The following is a 15,233-nucleotide window of genomic DNA, read 5'->3' on the forward strand; positions in this document are numbered from 1 at the left end:
CTGGCTGTCTGCTTTGAGCTGGTTGTCGTTGGACTCCTGGCAGCGGAACAGGTCCATCTCAATGGGGATCTGGTGAGAGTTGACACACAGTTAAAGTATGAAGGAACGAGTAAAACAGATGTCAGCGTTACACTATGAATGTTACCTAACACAGTGTCACTGTTACGTTCGGGTAGCATTGCACTATAAATTCAAATAAACTCAAACTCCTGGACAACCTCTCTTGGGTCGACATACATTAAAATGGCCCTATGAAGTCTCGAGGGAGTTTTGCAGAAATACAAATAGCTTTTTTTTAAATCTCACACTTCCATCATTTAGTAGGTAGCCTATACTGAGGATGATTGGCGCCTAGTACTGAAAAATGCAATCTGGGAAATTAAATGGGGAGTACATACTCATGCAGTACGCAAGTACAGAATTGTAGTATGGGGGTTCAAACCCGGGTCTCCCATGTGGAAGACACAAACGCTACTATTAAGCCAAGAGGACATCCTCAAGGTCTGAGGGCGACACTTCAGTTTACATGTCTCAGGCAGGGCTACCTCATCACGCGAGTGTGATTCCAAAATCACCTCTGCTACATATAGAAACGCAACAAAGTCATAGGTACAAAATTATATTTACAATCATTGTATCATTATTTTGTCTCACCTCTGTCTCTTTGCAGACGGTGAAGTTGAACCTCTGTAGAATCTCCACCATCGCCAGTTTCATCAATACCAGAGTGAATCGCATCCCGATACAGTTCCGTGGGCCCAACCCGAACGGCATGTAGGTGTATGGGTCGATGCTCTCCTTGTTCTCCTTACTGAACCTACACACGGTGTAGGGGTTAAAGAACATATCAATTAAATCACAGTAATATGATGGTTATACATGGTTGAAGAAACCTGTTTGTGTTTGGTCGTCGCATTTAGGTTTGTTTTATGGTTGTTTGTGGAACACTGCTCTTATCGTTGCTGTTGTGATTGATATTGTGGTTGTGGTTAAGATGTGGCCCATTACCTCTCTGGTTTGAACTCCTCTGGGTCTTCCCACACATCGGGGTCACGGTGCAAGGTCCAGATGGGTATCATGACGACCATACCCTTGGGGATGGTGATGCCGCTGATCTCAACAGATTTCTTGGCGACTCTTTCAAGTCGATGGGGTACAACCTGAGAGACTCGTTGATCACGCTGTCTAGATAGTCCATCTGCATCAGAGCCTCGTACTGGATAGGAGCCTGCACAGGGATATTACACTCACATGAGCACTAGTGATTGGTCGTTCACGTAGCCGTAGCCCAGAACTAACTCTTTTTCGTCGCAAATCTGAAGAGCTGTTAGTTTTTTGTGTTTTTTTGGGGGGAAATGAACACAGTACTATACTTATTCTAATCTGCATAGCCTAATTTCATGACACCCGCATACAGAACGCCATTACTTTCAATGTACGTGTGTAATAGTGTCTTGCTTTTTTGTTATACATGAATAAACAAAAAAATCGCTAAATAATGTTATCTTGATAGTTAGAAGAAAATACATTTAGATTCCACTGAACAATGTAAATGATAGATGTACACAAGGATCAATCAGAAGTCAAAATGCCACTAAACTGGGCTGCTTTTAGTGGATTGACTGCTTGGAATACTGAATGTGCTATAGTCTATTATTTCCTATCACAGTCGACAGACTACAAGAAAACTGTCAGGTGGTTCAAATGTGAATAACTTGGTATCCATTCCATTAACTGTGGCCGGGCAGCACCGAACAGCCCAGAGAACATTACCATGGTGCTTTTGAATATTAGGTCCCTATCTGGCAAAACCTTTATTGATCTTATCTCAGAGCGAAAGCTGCACTGTAATGTTTTTATCTGAAACCTGGCTAAACATGAATGCATGTCAGTCTATTAGAAGTGGGGAAAAATATATTTTCACTCTATTATTTATCTAGCCATGTCGCTGAGCAGATGAGAATTTCATGATGAATATGAATATGAATAGTACACCATCAACAGCTTCCTCCTGTGATAATGATTTAGCAACCAGCTTCAACACCAAACTAAGGGCAACTATCGACTCTGTAGCACCAGTCAAACTAAAAAAGGCTGTGGCCAAATTTAAAAGAATTTGCAGAAAGTCTGAGCGGACAAAAACTGCAGGTCCACCTTGATATTCTTCGAGAGCATCTTTCTGCTTTTAATAAGGCAATAAAAAAACGCCGAGACAGACGGGATCATTTCTCAAAATTGATAATGAATCATAACAACTCAAACAGTGCTCTTTTCAACGATTGACAGCCTTATAAATCCCGCCCACAAGACACCTGGTGATCTGCTCTCCACCTACAAATGTGAGGAATTTGCAACATACTTCTGAGATAAGAGAACCAATATTAGGTGAGGAGGATCACTCAGGCAAGACCTGAAGATGTGTTTGATGACTTGTTACCCCACCTTCCACCACATGGAAGCACTATGAACTCTTTTGCAGTGGTCATACAGAAATGCTCAGCAAAGTGGGGGTCTGTTCATCTGCACCTAAAACTACCATGGTGAAACCCCTCCTGAAGAAAAGTAACTTAGACTCTTCAGTCCTTTGTGATTTTAGGCCAATCTCCAACCTTCCCTTTTTAAGCAAAAAAATAATAATTCTTGAAGAAAAGGTGTTCAAACTGTTAAATAATCTCCTTCTTCCCAACTGTACCTTTGACATGTTCCAATCTGGCTTTTGTGCCGATCATAGCACTGAGATAGCACTATGTTGTTAAGTTATTAACTAGGTTCTTAATGACCTTAGAATTAATTAATTAATGCTGATGCCAAAATGCTCTTTGTCCTTGTCCTGGTCAAACTGTCTGCACACTTAAAGACACTACTTACAGTAACACTAAGCACCAGGCAAAAAAACAAGGTGTTACCATTGACTCAGATCTTAATTTTGAAACCCATATCAAGAATGTGACTAAAACATATTTGTATCACTTAAAGAAGAGTAAGTAAGTTTGCCGGAAATCTGCCATCGTGGAGAAATTCTGTCTGAAGTTGTCCAAACAACAACATCCTCCCTAATAATAATATATCCCCCCGAAATTAACTTGCAGTGTTGGACATTAGCTGTTGTGTTTCTACATGCGCACACGATTGGGAGAGGCAGCCACCAGAGAAAGGTCAGTCTACTCCCCTAGAACACCCCTGGCACTCACAACATGTTTATATGCAAACCGAATGTCAGGTAGGACACTGCATTTTAAAAAGCGTGTTTTCCGAACCAAAACAGCGTTCGTAAATGAAATATTTATTCATAAGGGATTTATTATAAGGGATCTTGTTCCCTGATCGCTACCGATTAAAGATAGTCATTACAACCGTTAGGAAGCTTTTAGAACGCTTGAATATTACATGGACCTTTACAGAACACAGCTGTAAAGGTGCAACCTTTCCTCTCCCAGGCTGACACTGAGAGACGAATGCATGCTTGTATTACTAGCAACCTTGATTACTGTAACACTCTCCTGTCTGGTCGACCAAAGAAAGCTCTTGGCAAATGATACAAAATGCAGCAGCACGAGTCAGATGGAGAGCACATATCACACAAGTCTCTGCACTGATTACCTGTTAGTTTTATAATTTATTTTAAGATAATTGTATTAGTTTAGAAATCACTCTATGGTCATGCACACCACTGCATGTCAGACATGCTTTTAAGGTATATACCCTGTAGATCCCTCAGGTCCTCAGGTACTGGCCTTTTAACTATTCTGAAGATTCCAACAACACCTATCTACTTCCTGTTTCAAATGAATAATACTGGGCAGAAGTCTGCACAGGGATGCTACAGACACATTAGCACACTGCAAAATACTGTCACCTATCTAACCATCTGTAGGAGTCTGCAGTGCACAGGGGTTACACACTCATCAGTACCCTCTAAAACACTGTCACTATCATGTCACTATCACACTGTCACTGTCACTATCACCTGTTCCACATGAATAGTACTATATAGGAGTCTGCAGAGGGGTTACCTTGTTGGGAAACACAGTGTCTATCTCCTCCTGCAGCTTGGTCATGATGTGAGGGTTGGTTGCCAGATTGTAGGCCAGGAAGGACAGAGAGCTACTGGTGGTCTCATAGCCAGCAAAGATGAACATCATTGCCTGGGACAAGATCTCATGGTCACTCAATCCTATGATGATGGGAGAAATGGGGTGGTAGGTGTGTTTGTAGGTATAGGTGTTTGAGGCAGGTACTGTATGTGTGTGTGTTAGATGCTAGTATACAGTGTGTGTGTGTGTGTGTGTGTGTGTGTGTGTGTGTGTGTGTGTGTGTGTGTGTGTGTGTGTGTGGATGTGTGTGTGTGTGTGTGTGTGTGTGTGTGTGTGTGTGTGTGTGTGTGTGTTTAAGGCAGGCACCTTTACTCTGCTCCTCTCCCTTTGAGTTGCTGTCTTTCTGCGAGTCTATCATCAGCTGCAGGAAATCTACCCGACTCTGGAAGCAGGCTTACGTCAGATCAAAATCACATGAGAACTACCAGATGCTACCAAATCTCTACAATTGTATTACACAATACTGGCTGAAGATCGTATATTTGATCAGATATATTTACATACCTTCCTGGTGCTAGCAACGCGATTGGACTTGATCTTCTGAAAGACAGCGTAGAAGAAATCTGTGACCGAGGCAGGGAATAGGGATACCTCCTTGTTTGCCATAACAGGACCCATGAAGGGGAAGAATGCTGGACGGACAGGAAATGCCACGGTTACAAACAGGAACAGGAAATACCATGATACGTGACTCCAATCCTATTCAATGCACAGCCCTGTCCAGAAACAACTCCTAGGCTCTATCCCTAGACACTTCTGTATCCAATCCACTCAGATCTCCAAGTGTCCAGCATTTAGGAACTAGAGGTTGGTTCTGGACAGGGCCCATGTGTTTGTCAAATGAGTAGAGCGCAAACCATTGGCAGTGTGGTTCATGTCAGTCTAATCAATGAAATCAATAGCTTCATTTATTAAGCACAAAATGACTGAAAGTTATATGGGGGCAGTTGTACCGACTGTGAGGAAGAGTGGGCTGAAGATGTCAAACTTGAGCATTTTCTTGATGTTGGTCACAAAGGGGTCGGAGGGGTTGTGGAGGGAGTCGATGTCGACACTGAATGAAGTACTGACGACCACATCCATACTGTATGGTCCAAAGAACCTGGAACACAACCACACAATCTCTGACTACCAGAACCACAACTACAAAATAAAACGGGGAGTTCACTGAAATTACAAATTCACCTTATCGTCTCGGAGATAAATACTCACTCCTTTAGTTCAATGGGCTCATCGTTATCAGCCGTCTTCTTCAGATTGCTGACCAAGTTACCAGAGTGCTGCTTCATGATCCTGAGCATCTGAGTTGGGAAGGATACATGGAAAAATATCATGATTGATACGTGGATTAATATGTGCAAAACATATATTAATATCATGTTTGAAACAGGAATTATTTTAATGTTTATATAGCCTGAGAATATACATCCATACAGGATACATTATGTCAAAGAATAAGTGACTCCAAAGATGAACTATTATTCTATACTCTGTCATCTGACCACTGAACTTATCGAAGATAAGATCAAATATACTTTATTGTCCCGGATGAAAATTTGTCTTGGATTAATTAATTAAAGTTGCTGCTTCACACAACAACAAACAACAATGAATACACACTATACACATAGCACAAATCACACACACACTCTCACACACACACACACACACACACACACACACACACACACACACACACACACACACACACACACACACACACACGCGCGCGCGCATCAGAGTTGTTAGTCATTCATTTATTTGTGTTGTATAAAGGAATGAATGAAAGAAGGAGAGGAGAGATGGGACTGTACCTCTTTGATCCGCCCACTGGTGAAGGAGGGAGACAGGACACTGCGGATCCGTCTCCATGCATCATCCTCAGCGATAAACACGGCGTCATACAGAGGCCCTTTGAGATAGATATTCTAGAAAAATAATAATAATTATATACTGGAAGATTAACCTACTATTAATAATGCTATAATAACAATGATATTATCTATTTAAGGAGTCCTTATGTTTTTTTCCCCATACAACAACTTCAATTCAGCGTATTACCCTCCTGTTAGTGAAAAGGGAGTTGCATTCCTTGATGAGGATGGTTTTGATCATGGCTGTGTCCATGATACACAGGATGGGCTGACGGCCATCATAGATCCTACACACTAGCAAAAACAAAGATAGCCTCAATTCTTCGTTGCATTGATTCCACAAGATGTTGGAAACATTCCTTTGAGATTCTGGTCCATGATGACATGATTGCATCACTCAATTCCTGCAGATTTTTCAGGTTCACTTTCAAGATGTGAATCTCCCGTTCTATCACATCCCAAAGGTGTTCTATTGGATTCAGATCCTGGGAAGGCCACTGAAGAACACTGAACTCATTGTCATGTTCATGAAACCAGTTTAAGACAACTTTTGCTTTGTGACATGGTGCATTATCATGCTGGAAGTAGCCATTAGAAGATGGGTCAATTGTGGCCATGAAGGGATGCACATGGTCAGCAACAATACTCAAATAGGCTGTGGCATTCAAGCGAATATACCGTAGATAGAGACAGACAGACCCATCACAGATCCTGCACTCTTAGAAAAAAAGTGCTACCTAGAACCAAAAAGGGTTCTTCTTCCACTCTCCCTTTGAAGAAACCTTTTGGGTTCCATGTAGAACCCTTTTCCACAGAAGGTTATACAGTACCGTGCGAAAGTAATGGGACAGTGAAGCATTTTTTCTTCTTTTTGGAGTTGAAATGAGAACGTAGAGATTCTCATCTTTTATTTGATGTTATTTGTGTATATATTGGTTTATCATTCAGAAATTACAACATTTTTATGCATAATCCCCCTATTTCAGGCTACACTAAAGTGATGGGACAATTGGCTTGACAGGTGTGTTCGTCAGGTGTGTTCCATCACATAATTTGTGCAGTCTGCTATTGGTGTCTTGTCAACATGAGGACCAAAGAGATGTTATTGAAAGTCAGGGAAGCCATTATGATGCTGAAATATCAGAAAAAAATGAAACATAGCCAAAACCTTAAACCTACCAAAATCAACAGTTTGGAACTTCATTAAAAGGAAAGAAAGCACTGGTGAGCTAAGAAATCGCAAATGGCAAGGAAGACTTCTCGTGGATAACCAAAGAATGCTCACCATAATAAAAAAATAAAAATAAAAAAAACTGCCCCATAGATTAGGAACACTCTCCAGGAGGTAGGCGTCAATGAGTCAGAGACTACCATCCGCAGAAGACTTCACCAGCGGAACTACAGAGGCTACACTGCAAGGTGCAAACCACTACTTGGCCACAAAAACAGGCTGGTCAGGTTACGGTTTGCTAAAAAGTACCTAAAAGAGCCTGCAGAGTTCTGGAAAAACATGTACCAGAGTGATGGCAAGTGTAAAGTGTGGAGAAAAAAAGGAACTGCCCAATATCCACAGCATCCCACATCATCTGTGAAATATGGGGGAGGGGGTGTTATGGCTTGGGCATGTATGGCTTCCACTGTAACTGGCTCACTTGTCTCCTTTGATGAGGATGAATTCAGAAGTGTTCAGAAACATCTTGTCAGTCCAAGTACAAGTTAATTGCTCCAAACTCATTGGACGGCATTTCACCATACAGCAGGACAATGACCCAAAACATACTGCCATAGCAACTAGGAAATTATTCAGGGCCAAAAAGAGAATCCTATAGAATCCTATAGAACATGCATTTAATTTGCTGAAGAGGAGGGCAAAACATCCTAAAAAAACAAACAACAATCGCTGCAATATAGGTCTGGCAGAGCATTACCAGAGAAGATACCCAGCGTCTGGTTGGGTCAATGGGTCACAGACTTTTGCACTTTTGCATACAAAGGATTGGGGACCAAATACTGAACATGAGTGCTTAATTTGGACATTTGCATAATGCAAAAGAAGAAAAAATGCTTGGACCATTACTTACGCAGGGCACTGCAAATGGAACCCATAAGAGTTATTCAACCAAAGAATCCTTTTAGAACCCTTTTTTTCTTTATTTTTTTAATTACATTTTTGCCCTTTCAATGACATGGAGGGAAGACACAATCACTTCCGATTTGAATTCGGACATGTCGTGGCTCCTCTTTATTCATGCAGTTTGAGACGTGCTCAGAGGCAATATAGGAGCCTCAACCAATGAGAATCCAGGATGTTGTCAAACATTGGCAACGCACAAGTTGTGTTTGGGACCATACTACAGAATACTTAAAAGCTTAAAACTTAAATCGCTCAATAACAGATTCAAATTATTAATGTGGAAGCATGAAATTGTTGCTTGGGCAGTGTACTTGCATCAAGACAGATAATTTGTCTTGGTGTATGAGACCATTTCGTCGGTTGGATCGTCTGTGTTTGTGAAAATCGCACGGTGTCCGCCTGGTTTAAGAGTGTATACTGTAGACACTGAGAGATACATATATCCATCATAGTTAACAATAACCAGGATCAGTTTAGCAGACTCAGCCCCACAGTTTCCCATATTTCTGGAAGCTCTCTGTGTCAAAATTGGTGAAACCACCCTGGGAAAAAAAAAATAAAAATAAAAAATAGCCAGTTCATAAATGCTTGTCATAAACCTGAACTGTGGCTTAGTCTATGATGGCCCTTTTCCACTACAGACCGGCTCTCACTCCTCTCTTTTCGTTTTCGTTCAAAAGCTTTATTGCCCATTTTTCTGGGTAAAACAATTCATATTCAGCTCCCATGGCTTTCACCACAACAACACACATCATGGATGAGTCTACAATGTTGTTGTTTATGGGCTTAATCTCTACAAACCTTCTTATATCCCATTATCGTCCCGAGGAAAGGGATGGGTTTAGGACTAGGAATGCCTAGTTTTTTGAATATTCCATATGGCCAGTATCCATACCTGGTCAGAATAAATATAAATCAACAATCTGACTTGAAACAAAAGCAAAACGATCAAGTCATAGGTATCATTGAAACTGTTAGATAACTGTAATTATCAATACTATCATTTGTATGTATTATCACAACTAACTAACTAACAAATAATATTTTTTATTAAAACTTCTTACACTCCGATCAGAGAGATGAGTAAGGCAAGGAGAGTCCATGTCTCGGTGGAGAAGTACGGAAGGTAACCCATCTTTACAGGTTCAATCGCTTCTTCTGAGTAACCCCGGACACGTCTGCTGAAGTGATTATTTTATCCCGTCATGACACCTGTGTTTCAGATCATGAAACACAGGCGAAAGAGTATGTGAGAGGTGAAGTTGAAGCCATGGCTAGTGAATGATTGAAAGGGGATCCCTGCGCAGAGGGCAAAACTCAGTGATGTTATTGTCGGCCTTTATCTTAACATCCTGCTAATAGTTGCTGCCTGTTTGATCCCTATCGGGTTTTAATAGTTTGCAGACCCATTGATTCAAGAAGGACTATGGGGCAAATATTTTTGGGCAAATATTTTCTTTCGAGTAATACTGAATTTTACATATTTGAACTCCTCTAAAAATGTGTTATGTTCTTTACATGTATGCACTTGTTTTATATCATTGGCTCCTAAAAACAGTATTTCAAAATACTAGTTCAAAACACATCACATATTACAGTAATGAAGCAACTGATTAACATGAATACAGTGCTCTTCATAAGTATTGGAAAGAGGAAGCATTTTCTGTTCTTTTAGCTCTACACTTGGATTTGAAATCAAACAATTATTATGGGGTCAAAGTAGAGATTCTCAACTTTAATTCAATGGGTTTTTAAAAAAACATTTGTAAACATACTCCCACTATTTCAGGGCTTCAAAAGTATCATATAATGTCCAAATAAAATACTAATGTTTCGTATTAGGTCAACAATCTGCCTGAAGTCTGCGACCTCACCAGGCACTATCCACTATCCACTATCCACTATCCACTATCCACTCATCTTTAGAAAATCATTGACATTTCCACATGGTATTGTGTCATAGACGAGCCTCCCTACAGCAATATTATCTTGACATTGGGATCCTTTGTCCAAACCATATTTCAGGGTGTATGTTTGGTTGCAGGGGCCCAGGCTGTGCTCTCTGACTGCTCCAACTGAAGTAGACCCTGCAGTGAGGAAGAGGTCAACATGCTGCAGTACCGTCAGCCAATCACACACAAAAACCAACAGATCGCCAAGACCTCCATTGCACCATGCACGTACGCACACACACACACACACACACACACACACACACACACACACACACACACACACACACACACATACACACACACACACACACACACACACACACACACACAAACACTGTCTCAACAGCCCCTTCCTTCACTCTCACTCTCTCTCTATGTAGGTGGGTCAGGCTGCGTATTCAGCCTCTAAGGGGGGTATTGTTGGGATGACTCTACCCATCGCCCGAGACCTGGCACCCATGGACATCCGTGTGGTCACCATCGCACCCAGTCAGTAAACACACACACATACATACGCACTCTTTCACACACTCCTCCCCCCCCCCCCCTTCCTCTCCATATCAGACAACCTCTCTCTCCCTCTCCTTAGGTCTGTTCTCCACTCCTCTCCTGGCGGGTTAACCTGAGAAGGTGCGTTCATTCCTGGCCCGCCAAGTGCTCTTCCCCTCGCGCCTGGGAGACCCTGCAGAGTTTGCCCACCTGGTGACATCACTGGTCGAGAACCCCATGATCAATGGAGAGGTCAACAAACTGGATGGAGCTATCCGCATGCAGCCCTGAGAGAGAGTGAGTGTGTGTGTGTGTGTGTGTGTGTGTGTGTGTGTGTGTGTGTGTGTGTGTGTGTGTGTGTGTGTCTGTGTGTGATCCAAGGTATACCACTGTGACAGCTCCGATGTGTGTGTGCATGTGAGGTGTGTGTTCATGTCTGGTACTCCAAGCTCTGCTGTACTGTACGCTCCATGCAGTTTTGTTTTGTTTTGTAAACTGATCCAGTAATAAACTTCTAATGAGTCTGAGTCTCTCCTCCTCTGTGTCTGTGTAAAGTGAGGTCAGTAGGAGCTAATAGGACAAATGAAACAAGAATGAGCCTTATGAGGCAAGTGTACCTTCATTTGTCCTATTAGAAGTGAATAGAACGCCTGGAAACAGGAAATGCTAAATGCTAAAGCTCTCATAACATCACACCTGCACCAGTGTATAGCTTTATGTACATGTCATCCACAACATTTGAGTGAAGGGAAAGGGAAGCACACATAGCACTAAATAGCGGCCAATTGTGTTGAGGTTTCCAGGCTAACGGTGTCGGCATGTGCAGTCCCCTGTCTTATCTCTGCACCCCCACACGCTCTCAGCCAGGGCCACATCAACAAGGCTTTTGACAGAAAGGCTCGTCCCCTGGTTTGCCTGATTGTGTACCAGCTGAGCCATCAGAGGAGTCGCTCTCAACGAGAACATGAGGGTTGGGGAGCCATCGTTCATCTGAAATTAAAAAAGTAACATCAGAGGGGAGTGCAAGGTGAGACAAGAATTGGACAAATTCAACTGAGAGTTGAAGGTCATGGACTAAATGCTATAGTAAAACTAGCAACAATCACCTTCATCTACTTAGTCTATAGGTTCTCTACCATCTCTCTAATCGTCACCATGCTCACCTTCTTCAATGTCTCCCTCTCCTGTTCTAGCTTCTCTTTTTCCAGACTCTGTTTCGCTCTTTCTTCAGCCACCATCACCAGGGCCTCTCTCCTCTTGATGGCCTCTATCTCTTTTTCCATCTGTTTCTTATCCTTTTTAAATGTCTCCTTCTCCTTCCACATCTTGAGCATTTCTCGCTCCACATCCTGCCCGTCTCTTTTGATTTTCATCCACTCCTTCTTTATTATTTGCAACTCTGCTCCGACCTTCTCTGTCTTTCTAAGCATCTCCATTGAGGTCTCCTTTTCCTGCTCTAGCTTCTCCTTTTCCTGGCTCAGTTTAAGTCTTTCTTCGGCCTCCATCACCAGGGCCTCTCTCCTCTTGACTGCCTCCATTTCTTTTTCCATCTGTTTCTTGGCCTTGAGAAATGTCTCCTTCTCCTTCCACATCCCAAGCATTTCTTGCTCCACCTTCTGCCCGTCTCTTTTGATTTTCATCCACTCCTTCTTTATCATTTGCAACTCTGCTCCGACCTTCTCTGTCTTTCTAAGCATCTCCTTTGAGGTCTCCTTCTCCTGCTCTTCCTTCTCTTTTTCCTTGCTCAGTTTAAGTCTTTCTTCGGCCTCCATCACCAGGGTCTCTCTCCTCTTGACTGCCACCATATTTTTCTCCATCTCTTTCTCCATCTGTTTCTTGGCCTTGAGAAATGTCTCCTTCTCCTTCCACATCCTGAGCATTTCTTGCTCCACCTTCTGTCCGTCTCTTTGGATTTTCACGCTCTCCTTCCTCATCATATTTAACTCTGCCTCTGCCTTCTCAGCCTTTCTAAGTATCTCCTTTGAGGACTCCTTCTCTTTCTCAATCTCCATCATGAGGATCTTGATCCCACTGTCCATCTCCTCCCTCTCCCTATTGAACTCATTCCTGTCCTCCTGCAGTCTTTCTGCCTTTCTGGCCAGGATCTCCTCCTCCCTCTGCCTAACTTTTTGGTCCCTTCTCTTTTGTTTCTCATATTCCTCTATCTTTTTCTCAAACTCTGCCTTCTCTGTCTTAATCCTCTCATGCTCCTTCCTGATATCCTCAATACTCATATATATTTTCACCTCCATTGTTTTTATGCACCTTCAGTAGATAGAACACAAACAAAAATGATTGAAATAATCTCCACACACCCATACTATAATGCAACAGGAATGTCAGAAAGATTCCCCAAATGAGAATGGTATAACAATCTTTGAGTTTGCCCTTCTGAATCAGTCAACAAATACCAGTACACCGATTGGCAGCAAAGAAATGTTATTATCTATAATGTGCGTTCGGCTGGCGTCATAATGGGTTTGGAATGACTATCATGGTAATTCACTGCCTAACAACTCTTATCAGCGTTCGATGCAATGGTTCGAAGTGACTTGGTCCTGTCAGAGGCCTATGTTAGAGTCAGCAAAAGCTTCCAGTGTGGGTTGGCTGGCTATGTTTGTTGACACGCCTTGAAATATAGCCTACAATTGTGGCCAACAGGTCAAATATCAGTGGCCATATAATGGGCACATTTTATTAACTGGAATCGGCCTGGTACAGGTAGGAGCCTATAGGCTAATAAGCAGAAGACCTCGGCAAAATTAAAAAAGCCCTAATTCAATTCATGCATTTAGGTCTCTCATAATAATAATAAAAAATATATTTTATTTGGAATGTGTTTTTCATTTGTAGCCGACAATTTCAAAGCCTGTGCAGTTGAGTGCAATAGACACACAAACAAAAACACAAACAAAACACTAACAACAACAAGAGGACAGGACCTAAAGGAAGGCCTTTCTAAAGATGTGAGTTTTTAGCCATATAGAAATAGCCAACGCTGAATTCGACTTAATGGGAATATCATCTCCTAGTGACAGATATCTCTCAGTGACATTTTTACGCGTCCCTTGTCCAAATGCTGTAAAGGTAGTCGGCCTATGCCGTCTCAAGTATTTACAAATACAAGTGTTATAAAACTATACTATATGTCAACTATACTACATCTCTGGCCTACATTAGCCTACCTCAGTCAGTAGGCTGTGTATAAGCGCCGAATCTTCCGGTTATAATCTCTTTATATCTCACTCTGGTAATACTGATTGCACAGGTTCAGGTTGCGTCTTAGTTCGTTATGCCACTAAACTAAAAGTTCAAGAACTTTGTGTATTATTGCAGAACATTCTCAATTCTGTGTACATATCAACGTCATAATGATACCAATAGCAACGCATTTTGGGTGGAATCCTAACTCCAAATCCGCGCGCGTAAATCTTGCATTCATGTCAATGGGAAATTGATTCGATTTACACGCGGATCTCGAGTTAGGATTCCACTGCAATACACATTTAAGTTTAAGTTCATTTGAATTTATAGTGCATTTTACCCACAATATACGGCTGACACAAAAGTAGCCTACAAGTCAAATACAACATTTGAAAAAACATATTGCATAGAATCAAATTTGGGGATATACAGGGTTTTTTTCTATATAAAGTACATTACAAACATAAAGTCTCATAAAGTACATTACAAATACGAAACAATTATTAGTCCTATTTTTTATTAGTAATAATAATAAGTCTTTTATATTTAATACAAAATAGATTAAATGGTGAAATTGGTGTGTATAAATATAATAAACTTGACTCATAATTCGTATAGTGCTGTTTTTGGAGTAATTACTAATTACTAGTAATTACTAGTGTGTGCGGACTGCGCTCCCTGTCCCGTCTTTCTGCTGTGGGGCAGCGGAGCACTCTTGCCCCATCGTTGCGAGGGGAACAACGTGAGCGTGTTTGGCGTAAGCAGGGAAAACCTCACGCAAATTATATTGGGTATGAATTCTGCCTAGCAACAGGTGGCGAAAAACTATTAAACGCTAATGTCGTTAACGTGGTCTGACATGACAGGAAATAATCACAAAGCAATTCAGTTCATCTACTGTACGTCTATCGCTAATGCTAGCTAGCTAAAGTTTTCACATTGAATCGTGTAGATTATTTGTTGACCATGCGGTTTAGTACATTGCCTTTGGAAGAGAAGTTGGAGATAAAACGTTTAGGGCCAACAGGAATGGTTTGACAAAAAGAGATGGCTAACCGCTACCACCTCGAAACATGCGCTGTTCTGTTTCCCATGTATGATTTTTGGTGGAGACTATTTGGGCATCGGCTGGATTCAAAGACATTATACATCTGTCAGAACAGAACAGACACCAGCGACTGAACGGCCTTGACATGATTTCCATTGAAAATGCATTGATCCAGGGACAGATGGATTTCAACAGTAAAGTCATCGAGAGGTTTGCTGAAGCAACGAACCGCCGCGCTACTTTCCTATTCAAGTGAGCAGGTCTGTTTGGACATGTATGACAAATGGACAATGCGCCGTTCACTGTAGACTATATTGCTTTTGTTTTGTAGTCATTTTAAACGTTATACTACCTGTGATATAAAGTGGAGGACTAAATGTTACGTATAGGCCTAATATCTAGACAGTTGATGGGCACACTTGTTACTTGTCGCTT

The 15,233-nt window shown here is 41.6% G+C and overlaps 1 pseudogene across 1 annotated transcript in view; it reads right to left on the bottom strand.

The window, feature by feature from the left end:
- Nucleotides 1-15,233, bottom strand: part of LOC310824154 (cytochrome P450 3A27-like) — a 167,437-nt pseudogene that overhangs the window by 150,433 nt on the left and 1,771 nt on the right. Inside the window, exons 2-4 of the transcript in view lie at nucleotides 4,014-4,174; nucleotides 1,009-1,228; nucleotides 655-817 (exon numbers count right to left, since the gene is read on the bottom strand). The product of the transcript in view is annotated as a cytochrome P450 3A27-like (transcript). The remainder of the gene's footprint in view (nucleotides 1-654; nucleotides 818-1,008; nucleotides 1,229-4,013; nucleotides 4,175-15,233) is intronic.

This window comes from Argentina silus (assembly GCF_951799395.1).
Source record: "Argentina silus genome assembly, chromosome: Y".
NCBI classification, from domain to species: domain Eukaryota; kingdom Metazoa; phylum Chordata; class Actinopteri; order Argentiniformes; family Argentinidae; genus Argentina; species Argentina silus.